This window comes from Phocoena sinus, chromosome 2, assembly GCF_008692025.1.
Source record: "Phocoena sinus isolate mPhoSin1 chromosome 2, mPhoSin1.pri, whole genome shotgun sequence".
Lineage (NCBI taxonomy): Eukaryota > Metazoa > Chordata > Mammalia > Artiodactyla > Phocoenidae > Phocoena > Phocoena sinus.
In genome coordinates, this window is record NC_045764.1 from 26930707 (window position 1) to 26947570 (window position 16864).

A 16864-nucleotide genomic window follows, 5' to 3' on the forward strand; every position below is an offset into this window, starting at 1 on the left:
GGTCTCCTGAACTCCTGATGTCTGTGACCACATCTGTTCTCCTTGCCTCTCTGCTTTGTGTGCTGATGTGTTATCTATTCTCAACTTTCACCTGCCATCCTTACGACCACAGAGTAGTATTGATCATTTTAACTTTGAGTAATTACTAGAAGATATATCCTTGCAACCAAAGATTGGCATCCGGAAAGGCCAGGACCATTTTTTACAGACTGTGTTAAAAATAATATATGGCCCCAAAAATAGTGATTAAATATAACATTGTTTCCTGTGAATATCCTTCCAGGGAGATTCCAATAGTTAAAAATGACCAGATAAATATGTTTTTCAATAAAGACATAATTTAGATTACTCTGAAAAACTAGAAAAGTGGTACCATAGCACTTTTATATAAACATCTTAAACTTGGAAACACTTAAATTTTAAGGGGTGAAAATGACAAATATAGAGTAACTTCATTTTTTCTTACATCTTGTTTAAAATGTGTCTATTATTCAAGACTAACATCACAAGATTTTCCCCATAATTTAATGATTAAGTGTCACTTTATACAAGCTGCAAAGTCCTCCGTAGGATCAGAGATGTTCCTCTCCGCTGGGCGCTGAGTTAGTGTTGGGTACCTCAACCTCATCTCCCTGCTGCCCCTCTTCCATTATGTTGATGGTGTGTCCTATCCTTACTCCTCCAAGGCCAGCTGTGTACACAGAGTGTCTTTACCTTCAGTAAAACAGAGGATAAACTCACTCAAACTAGAGTGGTTGTGACCATCCCCTCTCCCAAGTGCATTAACGTTTTAAACAGAAGATACAAGGGAAAAATAAATGAACGTTATGCACAGAAGCAGGAGGCTCCTCCCACACCCCCAGAAGTGTCAACACAGACTTAGCCAGTTTCTTCTGTTCGTTGAACAATCACATACATTTTCTGAATCAAAACATAATTAACAATCTAACAAATAAGTTTTTTCAGATTAGTAATTTTACATAGATAAGAAAATTTTTACGCAGTTACAAAATTTAAATTACATGTACTATGCATTCAATAACTTTCCTCCACCATATGGAGTAAGCTCATTGAAAATCATGGAAAAAATAAAACTCCTAGTGGCCACACTGACCAGTAAAACAGTATGGTTAAGAAAAGGGATGGGAGAGATCATCTTCATTAGCAAAAGCATTCTTCTGCCTTTATTGTCCTGCAGTAAAACTATCCATTCTCCCTGGTTTCACCACAAATTTCAATCCCCTCCTCCATGGCCAGTCCCACCAGTCTTTTCTTTTGTAAGCGCTAATATTTTTAATAAAAATTTAATAAAAGAATATACCTACAAGATATTGCAAATCTTATTCAATTTTTACTTATTGAATAAATAAAAGCAGGATATTGAAATTTTACATATATTTATATGTATGCTTTTAGCTGACACTTGGCGTCCACATTCTGGAAGCATTTAGCATGTCAGTTATATGAATGAGTGAGAAATGTTAAAAAGAAAAAAGAAAAGAAGGGAGGAAGAAATTCACTGCCCCCCACCCAAACAAGTAAAAAGAGAGAGGTTAACCGCTACAGGGAATGCCAGTTAATAAATTTCAGGAAGTTAAACTACCAATGTATTTCATAAAAGATACTGATATGATTTAGTTCATTTCTACTCATCGGGGAAGTAGTTTGAATTTATCAATTTGAAACAAAATTGCCTAGAATGTCCATGACAACTTTTCTAGGTTCAGGCTGCTTTATACTTTTTATAGTCATTATTTCATTTAGTATGGAAAAAAGAAGAGAAATGTATGCGTGTGTGTGTGTGCGTGAGTGTGTGTGTGTGTGTGTGTATAGTTTTACATTTTTATACACATAGAGAGACAGAGAGAGAGTTGTAGGGTTCTTTCTTATCTAGATTTAAAGATAGTAGTATCAGTATCATTCTTTATTTCAAGAAAGACCACTCTCTCATGTTATGACACCAGTTAAATATTGTGTAATTATTTTTTCAGTGGATTTGATACATCTGATAATTATTGATCTCCTTCCAAATATCTTAACCTCAAGAGCAAACCAAGCTGCACAGGCAATGATCCAATTTCAGAGTCTCCTATGAGGCTGACTCCTAGCTGGTTATTTCTAGACTAAATCACAGCAGTTGACCCCAGGCAGAACTGTAAGGTTTTTGCCTTTCAATCTCTATTGATGTTTTCAAAGGCAGGTTAGCAGAGAGAAAAACAGGCTTAATGATCATATACAATGTTGGACACATTGTCTCAAATATAGTTCTATTTCAGGAATTAGAAGTTCCTACTAATTTCCAATGAACAATAACATCCAGTAATTCAACATTTTGTAAACCAGAAATCACAGTAATTGGTTATTTGGCGTATTTAAGATAATCCCCCAAATCCCAGCAATTTGACATCCATGGCTAGCACAGTAGCAGAGTGGGGTTATTCTAATGAGTATTCTGCTTAGCCAGATGTCACAAGAAATGAAAGAGAAAGAAGAAAAAGAAAAGAAGCACTATTCTTCTTTTGATTTTTCAACCATTAAAAAATGTAGAGCTTCCCTGGTGGCGCAGTGGTTGGGAGTCCGCCTTCTGATGCAGGGGAGACGGATTCGTGCCCCGGTCCGGGAAGATCCCACATGCCGCGGAGTGGCTAGGCCCGTGAGCCATGGCCGCTGAGCCTGCGCGTCCGGAGCCCGTGCTCCGCAACGGGAGAGGCCACAACAGTGAGAGGCCCGCGTACCGCAAAAAAAAAAAAAAAAAGTAAAAATCCTTCTTTGATCACAGTCACACAAAAGCAAGCAGCAGGCTGGGATTACCCCAAGGGTAAAAATTTTGGACACTGAGTTACACCAAGGAGGCTTTAAAGGCAGGGACTGTGGTCTTGGCAGTATCCGTCGTGATGCTCAGGGTACCTGGAGCGGAGGTACGGTGGTACTCCACAGTTGTTTACTGAAAGGGCCCATAAATTGAGTGGTTGCCGTGAGAAATATTGCTGATTTTTGAAAAATAAATTTGAGGACTGTTGCCCCATAAAACGTGTTCTATCCAGGACCAAGGTTTAGGCTCGACCTCTTTAATCATAGATCTCGGGAAGTGACGCTTCGCTTTCCACAGCAGAGTCTATTCTGCTCCTAATCATGTTGGCACAGTCTGGAACTCTGCTCCATGCAGAGGAACTAGCAGAGTGGAGGAGGAGAGCCGGAGCTTTTGGTCATTGTCCTGGCCGCTCAGGCACAAATCCAGGGGACTGACTCCGTGGCAATCTGATCTGGTGCAAAAACAAATGATGACCCGAGGTCCGTTGTGCTGTTATCAGACTTACAAAGGGGAGTGGATGCTCAACATCACTAATCATTAGAGAAATTCAAATCAAATCTGCAGTGAGGTATCACCTCACACCAGTCAGAATGGCCATCATCAAAAAATCTACAAACAATAATTGCTGGAGAGGGCGTGGAGGAAAGGGAACCCTCTTGCACTGTTGGTGGGAATGTAAATTGATACAGCCATCATGGAGAACAGTATGCAGGTTCCTTAAAAAACTAAAAATAGAACTACCATAAGACCCAGAAATCCCACTACTGGGCATATACCCTGAGAAAACCGTAATTCAAAAAGAGTCATGTACCACAGTGTTCACTGCAGCTCTATTTACAATAGCCAGGACATGGAAGCAACCTAAGTGTCCATCGAGAGATGAATGGGTAAAGAAGATGTGGCACATATATACAATGGAATATTACTCAGCCATAAAAAGAAACGAAATTGAGTTATTTGTAGTGAGGTGGGTGGACTTAGAGTCTGTCATACAGAATGAAGTAAGTCAGAAAGAGAAAAACAAATACCGTATGCTAACACATATATAGAGAATCTAAAAAAAAAATTTGTTCTGAAGAACCTAGGGGTAGGACAGGAATGAAGATGCAGATGTAGAGAATGGACCTGAGGACACAGGGATGTGGAAGGGTAAACTGGGACAAAGTGAGAGAGTGGCATGGACATAGATACACTACCAAATATAAAATAGAAAGCTAGTGGGAAGCAGCCACATAGCAGAGGGAGATCAGCTTGGTGCTTTGTGACCACATAGAGGGGTGGGTTAGGGAGGGTGGGAGGGAGATGTAGGAGGGAGGAGATATGGGGATATATGTATATTATAGCTGATTCACTTTGTTATAAAGCAGAAACTAACACACTCTTGTAAAGCAATTATACTCCAATAAAGATGTTAAAAAAATATAAATAAACAGTAAAAATAAAATAAAATAAAATATATAGAATTAAAAAAAGAGAGAGATAAAGCAATGAGCAGAAGAACACAAATACACCCCATTCCATTTAGATGAAGTTCAGAAACTCACAAAATAAATAACATGTTGTTTACAGATGTGTGTAAGAGAAAACTATAAATCAAATCAAGCAAATAATAAGCACAAATTTTTAGCAAGTATAACGGGGCATGCCATCAGAGAAGGGTAAGACGGTCTCAAAATTATCGGTAATGTTGTCATTTGATGTACAGAGAGATTCTATATTAGTATCTTCATGCCTTTCATATGTCATGTCTATAGCTACATGTATAAAATTTTTATGTATATTAACTTATTATACTAAACAAAAGGACGGAGGTGGCTTCACGAAATTTGCTCCCGCGTCAACCGTGGGGGTGTGCTGGGGACCCTGCTTTCAGAGAGCTTGGTGGAAATGCTCCTCACAGGTCTTAGAACCAGGAAAAGCTAGAGATCTGACTGAGCAACTGGTTTGTTCTAAACTTCTGAACGCTTGGAATGAAGCTCATTTCTTCTGTGTTCTAATCAAAAGGAAGTTCGGAATCCTACTATGTAAGGTCCATCTCGATGAACTGAGCAGGGTCACATTCCATGCCCTGTCCTGCTGACCTAACTCCCCTCGCCCGTCTGCCTTCTCCTTCCCCCATCTCAGCAATCCTGATGTGTCTGACGCTCTCAAATATTCTGTCTTCTGGAAGGAACCTCAGAGGGCTCCTCTGCCCCACCGCTCCTCCCCTCCCCTTCCCTGTCCTTGTCTTCAAGGGCAAATTGTGTCAGGTTCCTTTAGAAGCTCTAGGCTGACCAGGTGTGCCTGGGGGGGTACGACTAGATTCTGCTGATCGCTGTAGGTGTGGACTCAGCTGAATTTAACTCAGATGAGATAAGCAATAAGCTTTCAGAGTTTCTCTAATGCCCACTGAACTGCTTTGTTGCTGGCATTTTAAGTTTTACTGTATTTTTCTAAAATACCAGTCTAGTTATGCCGTCTCTTTGTTTGTAATCCTGCAGAGTTCCCCCCCACCATGACCCATCCCCTCCAAGACTTAGCCGGGCCTTTCTCAGTGGATCAACCTCCTGCTACCTTTCCCATCTCACCTTGGGCACCTTCCTTCTTCCTGGCCTCAGGGTTGAGTGCCAGCAATAAAGCACACAGATCTGACCTCGCGGATGCCTCCCCACCACCCCGGACAGCTCCACACTCTCCCCTAGACACTCTACCCTGGGGCCTCCCCACCTCAGAGGAGGAAGTTACTCTCAGCCCTGCCCACCCCCAGGCCAGCCAAGCACCCCTATTCTAGCTTCATCGCTCATGTTAACACTTGGTTTACATTTCACCTCCCCAGACGAATCTTATTTTGTTTGTATTTCAAATAGCCACACATCCACACTGAAAGAAGAAATGCATTACAATGTCCATATCTGCAGCATTTTAATTCTCTCAGTCCATTAGGGTAAATTCTGCCAAAATTGTAATAATGCAGTTTAAGCACTCTGAATTACTAGAAGCCCAGTGTACTCTTATTAGACTAATGTCACCATTACTTTCTGTCTAATGGATATCATCTGGCCTCTAACTTCTCTGAGTGACCCAAGAGTCAGCATGGGGCATTTGTGGTGCATCCTATTCAGAAAGAATAATTTTCAAAGCAGGGTAAAAGGCAGGAATGGCTCTGCTCCAGAAGGACAGAGGAATCATTCTAGAGGAGAGAGTCATCCCAGAATTGGGCCCTAAGTTCCGTTTGCTCAGCCTGAGAGAAAGTGGATGACTTTGGGAGTTCCTGAAATGATCTGTGTGGTCTGCTGTCTGTGCACTAGAGGCCCACAGAAAGTGCCCACAGAACTGCTGAGGTGTAAGAAATGTCAAGAACCACCCCCCTCCCCGGCTGTATTAAATGAGTAAGAGTATGTGAAACCACTCACATGAGTTAGAAAGATACCGTCAGTCACAAAATCTTTCGCCATTAAAAATGGAAGCAGGGCTTCCCTGGTGGCACAGTGGTTGAGAGTCCGCCTGCCAATGCAGGGGACACGGGTTCGTGCCCTGGTCCGGGAAGATCCCACATGCCGCAGAGCGGCTGGGCCCGTGAGCCATGGCCGCTGGGCCTACGCGTGCGGAGCCTGTGCTCCGCAATGGGAGAGGCCACAACAGTGAGAGGCCCCACGTACCGCAAAAAAAAAAAAAAAAAAATGGAAGCAGATGTGTTACATAATATTTGTTCAAGTGATATGATTTAAATTTTAAACCATCCAGGATAATTTTGACATGGTGAGTAGTTTTATTATTACTGTCATTATGATTATGATTATGATTATTTGAGAGATGAATAGCCAACACAAATACAAGACTTACTGCATGCCAGGCACTGTTCAAATTGTTTTCAATATATTAACTCACTTTATCCTTGCAAGAACCCTCTGAGATAGGTACCATGTCTCGGATAAATCACCTGAGGCATACAGAGATTAAGTAAAGCCTGGTGAGGCAGGAAAAGAAACTAACTTCTTGGCTTAAGGGTCTTTGCCTTCTCTATGGAAGGGCAGCCCTCAGGCAACGGTAGAAATAGTTGGGACTGGCAGCTTACTCCTACCTTTAATTCCATGTGGCTAAAGCGGGATTGACGATCTGTCAATCACCTAGTGAATCTGGTCTGATTTGTGCCTATGTGTCCGTACATGCATTATTTTGTTGGGGGAGGAAAAAGTACCAAATTATTTATATTGACCATTAAAAAATACAAACAGTAACAGCAAATGACTCAGCTGCAGCCCTTTTACGTTGTTAGAATTGAACTAAAATTTCTGCAGGTTCTGGGAAAATGGTCCTAGCTATGTACAGCCAGCCAGATTCTGTTCCAGAGATAAACGAACCTCCATAAGTATGTATGTAGGAAAACATTCGAACCAGAGTTTAATTTCCATGTAAATGTAAATAATGTGGAACGGCTACATCACGAAGGCCTTACTGGGTTCTGGTAACATTGACGAGTTCTTTGAGAGGGGCATTCTATAATCTGTAAACTATTACTCCCAGTTGTAAGTGATAAACTATTATTTCCAATTGTGAGAACATAGGAAAACTTGACAACTTGAGTGGCTCCAATTTTCAATTTCATACAGTTGGATGAAATCCAGAAAATATAGAAATATTATTTTTCCTAAAGCTGAGATGGAAGACATTCCTACATAGACACAGTGAAAACACAATAAAAATATGGGATAATTTCAGTGTTAATCTATTCCCAGATATGAATGCTTTACAATAAAATATAACTATGGGTACCAATAGATCAATATAAATTTAGATGCCTTAAAATATAGATATGAGTTTCCTTTTTTACTTCTTTTCAGTCTTTTTTCTGCCATTGTATTTTTAAAATTTTGTACTAAAGTATAGTTGATGTACAATAATATATAAGTTACAGGTGTACGACATAGTGATTCACAAATTTTAAAGATTATACTCCATTTGTAGTTATTATAAAATATTTGCTAGATTCCCTGTGCTATACAATATATACTTGTAGCTAATTTTATATATAATAGTTTGTACCTTTTAATCACCTGCCCCTATATTGGTATGAGTTTCCTACAGAGTGTCTGGGTATAGTGGAAACACAAAACAAAAATGAATGCCATGCTATAGTCCACGTAAATGGGTAAGAAAAAGTTAATGCCATATTATAATCTACATACATTGATGAGCTTATTGCTGATGTAGATGTAAAAGTCTGTAAGTCACATATCTTTTAAGGACCTAGTGGGGTCGCCATATGCACTAAAACCATTAGGATGCTTAAGAAACAATAGTAGTAACTTCTACATCAGTAACTTGCCCCAGTGGCTGCCCAGCCACCGTTCTGTTGTAATCAGCATCACCAATTCTTCTAAGAGGTATGAAGCATCAACAGTAAAACTGAGCCAGACTGCAGCAGTTCCCAGCAGGCAGGTCCTACAAAGACAGCAGTGAGCCTCTGAGTGGATCTACTGCAAACAGCTTACCTCTGCCCTGTTGTCTTCAGCCCATTTGCCAAGGGCAGCCGTCTACAAAATCGGTTCCCACTGTGAAGGGTTCATATAACTTCAGCCTGCCTTTGACAAGCATCTAACAAATAAGTGACTTGCTTCACTGGAATTAAAAACTATGATTCAGGACTTCCCTGGTGGCGCAGTGGTTAAGAATCCACCTGCCAGTGCAGGGGACACGGGTTCGAGCCCTGGTCCAGGAAGATCCCACATGCTGTGGAGCTACTAAGCCCGTGCACCACGACTACTGAGCCTGTGCTTTAGAGCCTGTGAGCCACAACTACTGAGCCCGCGTGCCACAACTACTGAAGCCCGTGCACCTAGAGCCCATGCTCCGCAACAAGAGAAGCCACCGCAATGAAAAGCCTGCGCACCACAAAGAAGAGTAGCCCCCGCTCACCGCAATTAGAGAAAGGTGGTGTGCAGCAACAAAGACCCCATGCAGACAAAAATAAAATAAATAAATTGATTTTTAAAAAAAACAAAAAACTATGATTCAATAACTAAACAATCTCTAAAAAATTACTTGAAAAGTCAAAAAGCAGCTTGGGGCTTCCCTGGTGGCGCAGGGAATATATATCCTCCGACGCAGGAGACATGGGTTCGTGCCCTGGTCCGGGAAGATCCCACATGCCGCAGAGCAGCTGGGTCCGTGAGCCATGGCCACTAAGCCTGCGTGTCTGGAGCCTGTGCTCCGCAGCAGGAGAGGCCTCAACAGTGAGAGGCCCGCATACCGCAAAAAAAAAAAAAAAAAAGCAGCTTGGTTAAAAAAAAAAACTCCACAAGGACCTACTTGTATAGCACAGAGAACTCTGCTCAATACTCTGTAATAACCTAAATAGGAAAAGAATTTGAAAAAGAATAGATACATGTATAGGTATAACTGAATCACTTTGCTGTACACCTGAAACTAACACGACATTGTAAATGAACTACAGTCCAATTTAAAATAAAAACTAAAAAAAAAACAACTCCATATATTGTATGTACTGGAGGAAGGAGGTGGGAATTTAAACTTTAAACTTGGTTCTCCTCAGAGCTTAAAGGGTCACAACTCAGTCAATGTTATTTTCAAATCCCTCAGACAAAATAACCTGACAAATAGCCTAATATTACTCAGTAAGTGAGTGTATTTAGAGGACTATAAACATATATTAATGGAGTTAATAAAAGTATGCATTTATTAAGAGATTTAATGAATAATCGGAAACTTCTTAATTATTAATTTGAACAAATTTTTAAATTCACTTTTACTGATGCATCACACATTAGAAAAACTAACAAAGATTCAATTACACATGTACACATTTTCACATGATAAAATTTTATTAAGTAGATAAAATATTCACAAAAGGAAAATCCATAAGAATTGTAATGTCATGGGCAACTTTCAACTAAAAATCATAGATATTTAAGATAGGTTCAGCTCATTAAAGTTTCATTCATTAGAATAAAAATTAATGCATTTAATTGTAAGTGCTGTGATTAATTCAACAAACTCAGTACAGAATTAGAGCAATTTTTACTGTTTTATTCACATATTGCTGAAAACTTTTGACAAAATATACCAATTGTTTTGTCATTCTATGCCTCAGTCAGGTTCTCTTAAACTTTTGGTCTTCATTCTCTTCAAAGACCATCAATTCTGATTCTTTTCAACAGGTCAGATTTAATCTCACAGCAGGAAAGGTTTTCTAAGGGTCCATGTGGAAAAGCACTGCGTGTAACACACACTTCGATGAAACAGAGATGAATAAACCCAATCACTTCCCTCCAAGAGATTGCAGTCTAGTCTGCAGAAATCAATAGTTCTAACATAAAATAGATTTGAAGATTGTCCCTATGGGGGTCTCACTCTTTGGCTAACATATACCTTTATTTCTAAACAAATATTTTTGGACCTCGTCAAGGAATGATAAAATCTGGCTTTAGAAATTGTCTTTATAGTGATGAGAACTTGTTCAACATCTATTAAACGAATATTGTAGAGTCTGTAGCTAAGCTAGACGTTGTCCTTGGTACACAGATATGATGGGAACAAACTTGGTCCTTCCACGTGGGGTTGAGAGTATGATGGAATTGAAAGATGAGGGAACGGAACCAACATCACAGCGCTTCTCTGCCCCAAACCAAAAAACAATAGCCCAGCTTTCTCCTTGGGATCTCATGTGTATATTTCACACAAAAGGGATCGGGTGCTGCAGAGGAGTGGTAAGTGGAATTCAAAAACGTGTACCTTCAGCCATTCTCAAAACCTCCCTCCACTGTGTTCCCACAGCACGAAGGTCCCCTGCCAACCTCAAGTGTTGCTAGTTCACTTCAATGACTATCTGAAAATTATCTTCCTGTCTCCAAAACCAAGGGATCCATCTAGCCCGGGTCCTCTCTCACCACACTAAAGCAGAAGCATGCCCTCAGACGAGACATTTATTTTCTTTGGATTGAGGATGATTTAACACTTAGCTCCTTCAATTAAAGTGATGATTTACTAATACAACGGTATCAATAAACAGAAGAGGCCAAGAGTGAGCCCATATTAATCACATGGATTATCTCCTTTTGTCTTCACAATAACCCTGGGAGGGAGTTAACCCTATCCTCCTCATTTTAAGTTGGAAACTGGAGTTTGGATGGATTAAATCATGAGCCCTTGATTGCACTACTGCTACACGACAGAAATACCACCTCTGCCAGGGCTGCCTGTTTCCAGATCTCGGGATCTTGGCGTTATTCTCAATTAGACGCTGCAGCTAAAACCCTGGAAGGGTACGTGACACACAGAAGTGCTCAGGAAAGTCCTCTGATCCCACCCTCTTTGCACAAGGGGTGGCCGGGTGTCATTCGGGACAAATTTGAGCCAGGGCAGGGGTATCTGAGGGACACCCCACCCCACCTTGGTCCCTGCCCCTGGCAGTCTGTGCCCACCCCACAGAAGGCAGGCATCTGCCCTATAGGGATGTGAGAGCACGAAGGGTGGAGTTTCTCCCACAGGCCTTTCCATGGTCAGCTCTCCAGGACCGTCCTCTCTGTCAGGACAGGATGTGAATATCTTCCTAACTGTCCCACTCACCTCTGCTCCTCTGTCTACAAGCCTTTATGCTTTAGCCTCTATAGAGATTCACCTTCTCTATTCCTCAGGGCCAGCCAGCCACTAACTTCAGAAAAAAAAATCTTTTTTCCATCATATGATGCTTTATACTTTGATAAGCGGCTTTTTAAAAATACGTAAACAAGGGCTTCCCTGGTGGCGCAATGATTGAGAGTCTGCCTGCCAATGCAGGGGACACGGGTTCGTGCCCCGGTCTGGGAAGATCCCACATGCCGCAGAGCGACCAGGCCCGTGAGCCATGGCCGCTGAACCTGCGCGTCCAGAGCCTGTGCTCCGCAACAGGAGAGGCCACAACAGTGAGAGGCCCGCGTACAAAAAAAAACAACAACAAAAAAGGTAAACTAGACCCTAGGCTCTACAATAGTTGTTGGTGTCTAGAGAAGAAAGTTCCCAGCAGAAAGAGTTTTACATTTTAGTGATGGTCAGCAACCTGTGACCTGTCCTTAAGCTGCATTCTCGTCCACTTGGCCACTGGTAAAATAATTTCCATCTCTTTCCTTTCATGAGATATGAATATTTAATCGAGTAAAAGCATTGAACAAGAAGGCACAATACTTGGGTTTTTGTCTTCATCCTGAAGACTTTGTCTAACCATAGGACACTACAATCTAAGCCTCCCCATCCTTCATTCATGAAATGGGAATCAGAATACATTAATACCATCACAAAGTGATGGTGTGGGAAATGATTACTTTATGTGAAAGTTATGAAAATGTAAACACTACCACCACACTGTTATACATAAAGGTCCTTCCTTCCCTTAGTTCCTGAGGAAATTGGCTGTATGGTCATTTTATTTTAATTAAAAATTCGTTCCCCAGACTTGTGGTTGCCAAGGGGGAGGGGGTTGGGGGAGGGACGGAGTGGAGGTTGTGGTTAGCAGATGTAGGCTATTACATAGAGAATGGATAAACAAACAACAAGGTCCTAGCACAGAGAACTATATTCAATATCCTGTGATAAACCAGAATGGAATAGAATACGAAAAAAGAATGTATGTATATGTATAACTGAATCATTTTGCTGTACAGCAGAAATCAATACGACATTGTAAATCAACTATACCTCAATAAAAAAAAAGAAAGAAAAATTTAAAAGCCTGGAAAGGGGAAAAAAATTCATTCCCTTGTCCCCATTGCCTTGGCAGTTACTAAGCAAGTCCGCGGTAAGCTGAGGGTCTGGTGATAAGCACCTGGGTTCTGTAGCCTCTGTGACATTTCAGACACACACCAGAAACCTGAGGCTGTCCCAATAACAATTCAGGTGAAATTGCAGATAAGAGCAAACAGGAGCCGTAATTTTTCATATTCAGAATTCCTTCTGCAGGTACATTAATTCAGGGCAGTACCATTAGGCCCCAATAAGAGCAAATTGCACTTTCTGACATGGAAGCGTGCAGACATCAGTCACAAGAATGATAGGATTGCTGGTGTCCCTATTATTTCATGAATCCAAAGAAATGGCTCTTTTGTAGCCAAAGTAATTCTCCATATAAAAACCGTACATTGAAGGCATTTTGTTAATGTAATGCTCAGTGCTATTCAGAAAAGGTTGAGGTTTCACTAGAAAAGGAGGAATTCTCTTCTTTCCACCACCCAAATCTGATGCCTTAATCACAGCCTCTTGTTTTCCATGTGTGTCCATGTTACAGCTAAATCATGTTGGTGTAGACATAATAGAAGTATAATTGATTTAACTTCCCCAAAGAATGCTGATCTCAACCAGAATGATCACTTTTGCAGTATAGAGCTGATCTTTCCAAATAAATGGAAGAAAATAAAGCTGTCCTCTCCTATCACCAAAGCCCAGGAATAGCATTAAAATCAGCTCAAATTCCAGGTACAGAACACTATGGATACCCAATCTTCAAACTCTTATTTAGAATGCAAATAAAACCTCAATGGATACAATTTTAAATAGGAATTGCTTATATGTTTTGTTTGCATTTTACAGAAAAACATTTTCCTTTTGTGGGGAGAGTTATTTCTATTGCACAAGTTCGAATACACCTCAGTCTTTTTGAAAACAGATTGAAATCTAATCTCCCCAGTGAAAAAATTGATGACCTGATTTGCACATTCTGCCATCTTTATGTTTGACTCACAAACTGTTACCATTCTCTTTCTTTGAATTCTGCCGCTGGAGTCTTCTGAGCTCCATCCAAAGTATGGAATTCCTAATGAATGTGCTGTTTACTTTCCGAGTGTGTTGGGACCTGTTTTCTGGAATCCTCTGTTAGTTGGCTTAGGTGTTTATTTGAATCAATGAAAGAAAACCAAATAATTGGCATATTAGTATTTTTCAAAACAGCTGAAATTAGAATCCTGATCTAGACAGTGGGGATTTATGGATGCTGTTTGGACAGTCTGTCTGGATGCCTTCATACAATTGGCTTAAGAAAAAAAAAAAAATGTTGCCTCTTTTATCACATAAGTTTCAGCATTTTCTGAAGCCCTATTCTGCCCTGGCATTCATTGTATTGAACGGTTACTGTGTTTTAGGCATTGTGATAGACTATTCCGTGTGTTGTTTCTAACACTGGATTATATCCACGTTTTACTTAAAGGAAACAGGCTTAGAGAAGTTATGTGTCACACCGAAGGTCACCCAGCATCTGAGGGGCTGCAGACCCAGGACTCAAACCACATCTCAGTTCAAAGCCCTCATATATGACATCATATCATTTCCTGTCATTTCCATGGGAGCTAATTCCAGGGAGTATTAGGAGATGCTTTTTTTTAAAGTATCTATGATCAACTAAATCTGAGAAACACTAACTACAACAACGCTTAGCAGACTTTTTCAATAGGAGGAATTCTTAAGCCCTCAAATCTGTTGAACGCCATTGCAAATTTCCAGGGAGGGACACAGGATGGAGTTTCCCAAACGTTTATCCCCCAACAAAAGGGATTAACTTTGAGCTCCAGGAGGACCTTCTTTGTGGAGACACAACACCCTTGAAAGCTGGCCCCTAAATAGCACTGCAAGACGGTCACCACCTCACAGCCAAACCCCCAAGGCTTGATTAATTTGACACCCGTTAATTCATTAATTTATTCACTTGGCTTTCAAACTTTCACTGGAAGGGGTCTGTTGAGTCTGGCCTGGTTTAAACTCTGGAGACCAGAGCTAGGAGACCAGGTCTCAGCCCCAAGTGGCAAGTCCAACGTTGTGGTGAGCTGGGGTTCTATGGGCGCAGCAGGTAGGATTAGGGGGTCCCCATCCCGAAACACGCAGGGAGCACTGAGGAGGGAGACTGAGGCCTTGCTGGGAGCAGAGAGCAGAGACCATGGGCACGGCAAAGCAGACCTTCCAGAAACTTCCACCTGGGCATTGCCCATGCGAAAGGCCACACAGGAAGCAGCCTGATTTTCTTTGCTTTGTCTTTTAAAGAGAGCCTGTAGTTTGTGCGCTCAGCCAAAAGCACTGGAATTAAATTGCTTTCTCGGGATGATGTGTGAGGAGACATGACATAAGTCTGCTGGGTCCTGAGGCCACCGTGGCCCCCTTCCTACATACACTTACCCTACCCAGGCTTCTAGTAAATACGAGATCTGCCCCTTTAAAAAATTATATAAATTTACTCTTGGATTTTATGTAGAAACTAAAGAAACGGAAATAACCTTCGATGCCAGGTTTTGCAAACATAAACTCTTCTTGATGGTACCATCTTGTTTTTTTTTTTTGTTTTTTTTTTTTGGTACGCGGGCCTACTCACTGTTGTGGCCTCTCCCGCTGTGGAGCACAGGCTCCGGACGCACAGGCTCAGCGGCCATGGCTCACAGGCCTAGCTGCTCTGCAGCATGTGGGATCTTCCTAGACCGGGGCACGAACTTGTGACCCCTGCATCGGCAGGCGGACTCTCAACCACTGCGCCACCAGGGAAGCCCCCATCTTGTTTCTTGACAACAATCTTCAGACTTGGATCATGTCTCTGAAGGGCTTATGGGGCTAACACTGAAGTCCTTCCACTTTTCCTCATTTCAGTTTCTATTCTGATTGTGACTTAAAAGGAATGGAAAACTAGTACATAAAAAGTACATGTCATTAAACCCAAGGCCAAAGGACTCCGTAGTAATAAAAGAAATAAATGGAGGACGGTGTGGAAAGTGTCCTAACATCAGAGCCCTGTGAGGAGTGTCTGTCCTGTAACATTTTGTTGCAGCATAAACAGTGTAACCTCCAGCTGTGCCTATTAATTGTTTTAGAAGTTATTTCAGAATAGGTTTTTGTGAATGTTCACGAATTCATTCTTTAGTCAAAGTTTTAGGTCTTTATGCCATTGGAAGATCTGTGTCCATAGCTCCTGAGTGGGCCCACTTCACGTGTTTGTATGCAGGGCAGTTACCTCAGGGGTCAGAGAGTTGAGTGCCCAGCAGCAGAGTGTGTTTGTTTGCTGGGAACACACCAGTGCTCAAGCAGCAAATTGTATAACATCATTCCTGCCTGCACCTCCTCCCCGCCACCCATGTGCACGCGCACACACACACACACACACACCTGCACACAGATGTGTAGACACATACCCATAGATAGACATATACACAGAGAGACACACACGTGCACACACAGATACATATACATATGTGCATAGACACACATATGCACGAATACTCTCACATGCACACACTCACAGACACATGCATGCACACACACATAGACACACGTATACTCACATGTACACGCAGATATGTGTACATATAGGCACATGTATACACGCATGCACACACACACATAGACACATGCACACACAGACATGCAGATATTGTTCTGGGTGAGGGCAGAGGAAGTAGCCTCACCTTTCTTCTGTGTCCACCGCAGCACTCCAGCCAACGCCTATCCGGGCCCTCGTGCAGGTGGGATGAGCACCAGCCAAGGTCCCCGTGGCCAGCGTGTTGGAACAGCAGTGAGACATCCCTGGGCAAGAACAAGGAGCAGGGCATCAGGCATCAGATAAAGGTGCTCGCCAGCCCGGCTCCCTGAGGGCTCCTCTCACTGGGACTCATGGAAATCTGCCCCGGATTCTATGGGAGTCTGTCTGGGGTAAAAAAGCAAAGGCAGGTGAATTAGGAGGCTGTGACCTGACACCTGACTGGGGCCACCCAGTCCCGGCTGGAGCTCTCCTCCCACCGGGAGGGAAGGCTGCGTCCCCTAGGGGGACACCCAGCTCCTCCTTTGCAAGAGGAGGAATAGCAGCTCCTGCCCACACCGCTTCCCAGGCCAGCGCCCCCTGCACCCCGTGGAAAGTGTCCAGTGAACCTGGCTTCTCCGGTTCAGTCCCTGGCCGCCCCCCGCCAGCCTGCTCCCTTTGCCACCTCTCCTGTGACACCATTTCTGTCCCATTGCTCTCCCATCCACTGAGCCGGGATCGAGTATGTGTGTGCATGTTGGGGGCGCAGGGGCGGGGGAGTGAGCGGCAACTCCCACCCAGCTTTGTTTTCCTAAGAA